The sequence below is a fragment of the Myzus persicae genome, unplaced genomic scaffold, assembly GCF_001856785.1.
Source record: "Myzus persicae strain clone G006 unplaced genomic scaffold, MPER_G0061.0, whole genome shotgun sequence".
Classification (NCBI taxonomy): domain Eukaryota; kingdom Metazoa; phylum Arthropoda; class Insecta; order Hemiptera; family Aphididae; genus Myzus; species Myzus persicae.
Window position 1 is genome coordinate 241,530 of NW_019100691.1, and position 3,061 is coordinate 244,590.

The 3,061-nt window shown below is 28.3% G+C and overlaps 1 long non-coding RNA gene across 1 annotated transcript; it reads left to right on the forward strand.

Moving 5' to 3' along the window:
- The first annotated feature begins 719 nt into the window (after positions 1-719).
- LOC111042104 lies at positions 720-2,970 on the forward strand. The gene is made up of 3 exons (XR_002605397.1): positions 720-1,670; positions 2,581-2,728; positions 2,800-2,970. It is a non-coding gene; the product is annotated as an uncharacterized LOC111042104 (long non-coding RNA).
- The last annotated feature ends 91 nt before the right edge of the window (positions 2,971-3,061 follow it).

A 3,061-nucleotide genomic window follows, 5' to 3' on the forward strand; every position in this document is an offset into this window, starting at 1 on the left:
AACAAATACATTGCAACCATAAAAAATGGATTAGAGGAGGAAGGCGGTGGTGGTTATATCGGAATATCGGATGGCTCCGAATAATCGGATGAAATTATGGTTTTATTCGTTAATTTGTCCATTGTCGTCGTATATTAAATTATAATTTATAATATAATATAGGTAAGTACGTTATACTAACTGCACTAAGTCCGCACAGTCCCATATCTTTGACTATATCCGACTTAATATATCGTATGCGGTATGCTTGTTGAATAATTTAGGCCATATAAGACCGTAGTCTCTATATATAATATATATATAGCCTGACTGCAGTAGCTTATACCTAGGCCGTAGCACTCTTTTGTATACATTTACGTGTATAGTTATTTTTTTCCGAATAAAGTGACCATCACCTGTAAAGTGTATATACTACTAATAATAAGCTTACCCATCATGATTAAATATATGTACCATCAGTTTTTAATTTTTTAAATTTATTAAGTTTTTACTTTTTTTGATGATATTATAGGTGCATTTAATTTCTTATTTATTGTACCACACATAGTTGCTTAGAATATTAAACTGCCTGCTCTAATTTTAAATACTCATAACGTCATATATTTAAGTTATAGCTTACTAACTATTAGATTGAAGTTGTAAATTATATATTATATTAATATAATTATTGGACGAATATTATGCTACAAAATATAAACTTAAGAATATATGCTGCTGTTTTCAAAAATGAAAAAAAATTGTTTTTTGTAAATTTTGGTGTGTAGAGACATAACGCTAAGAAACCTAAGAAGTGGCCAAGGATCGCGGAAGTATTTATAATGGATGTGTTGAATTATACTTAATGATAAATCAGTGAGTACGAAAAAGGCGATCTTGCCAGTGACCAATTAAATAATGCTACTTTTATTACCATTTTTACATTTATATTGAAAATTAATCCTAATAAGTAGGAATTCAAAATACATTTTATCCACTACTATCTTCGATTTGCTACAATAGAAAGTTGAATATTTAAGAATTTTTTACTACCTACATATATTAAGGGGTTTGCACATGCAAAAAATCAAAAGAAATAAATTTATAAAAACCACTTCGTAGTAAAACTAATACATTCGTCGGTCCTCGCAAAATCTAATATATTGTCAAAAACTGTTACACTTAATGAGTATTAACTGTTAAAAAAATCACCCAATATATTACACTATACACACATACCTCAGTAGCAGGTATATAATTTCTAAATAATTGCATCACAAGAAATAATTATGATTATTGAAGTATAATTGGCCAATGACGAATTGAAAATAAAAAACTCAAACCATAAGGATTTTTTTTCACTGTTATCTTTGTGTATATTGTTAATCAAAATTGAATGATTGGTCATCTTATTTGATCCACAAATGACCTAATCATTCATTATTCATAATATCACAGTCTACTTATGTGTGTACGTGTTGCAGTTTATATATTATATATTGACTGTATATTATATCATTTATAGATACAGAAATCATATTAGTACCGTGTGTAGTAAATATACATACGCTTATAATTTTTTTAATTTTGTTTTTAAGGCTTCAACTAGTTCTACATTTAACTGTTTAATGTGATTAGTCGACAATAATTGTGCACGAGTGAATAAAATTGAAATATTAATTTACAATTTACAAGTAATTATACTTATACATAAGTAGCTTACAGTAGTTATAACTATTTAAAATGTAGATAATGTATCAAGTAAGTATTATAGTTATAGATACAAAGGGATTTATTTTGGTAAGTATTTAGTGGCTCGATCTTGTGGCTCGAGTTGAGTGCTTTATTGTTCAATTTATAACCCATAATCATTGGCGGCTGGTGCAAATCACGTGCTAGGCATACGCTGTATTTATAATTTTCAGCACCCCGAACCTTGTGATTATCTTAAATAATAATCACCGTATGACAGATTATTGGTACCTACAAGCCGAGCGTAACGATGATAGTAAAACTCGATAGTTGATGATGGTGGCTAATATCATAATATGATAGTTAAAAGATACCGTCACAATGTTTGATATGCGTGTATTCATTATTGTATATATTATCTTATGTATCTATACATTAATAAATTATGTATTTATAGTTGTTACTTGTTATATAATATAAACTTGATAATCCGTAGGTACCTAATTTATACTTAAATAGTTGTGTAAACGTTGGTGAAAGTAGTCATTTGAATTTAGAGGAAAAGTGGGCTTGGAAGTCTCACCCAAAAAAATTTTTTTTACACAAATTACCTTTTTTGGGACATTAAAATTTTTTAAAAATATTTATTTTTTATTCATGGTTTTTTCCATACCTATGCAATGCTATGCCCAGTTTGATTAATAGTTACAATTTCGGTGTATCCTGGATTTTTTTGACTTATGTTTTCAACCCGATGGTCAACAAATAATATATTACTTTATTAGTATATGGACGTAGATGGTGTTAGCGTGTCATCGTTGTACATTAACTATGCCTATCTAGTATAATCTTTGTCGGATCTTTCAATAACTATTCTTAATAAATTATTTGGAAGAATTTTATTATTTATAGATTTTTGTTTCGGAGATGCTGCAGCCCAGTACCCTGCACGACCATTTACGAGTAATGAGCTACTATAGCGTATGTATGAATACTGAACAATATAATACATTGGAAGTATAATAATACATCACAACAGCCGCACCAGCTCACTATAAAGGTATATATATATATATAGGTAGTATAATATACTCACAGTTGCACTCACCGCATATAAATTATTTAATGTAGGTTGGATATAGAAATATTATTCACGTTTGATGGCGATCAGAACAAAAATAAATTTTAAGAGCAAAATTGTAGTTTACAACACAAGATTAAATTTCGAGTATCAACTGTAAATTGCAATACTTAATAACTTATTAGCAATAATCTTTGCAGCTATTTTATAGGTATACCGATTCCGTATGACTTTTGATAAATAATAATGCTAGTATAATAATAGATATTATAGTACACTTAATTTATATACATAAAATGCACTGCATTCGTA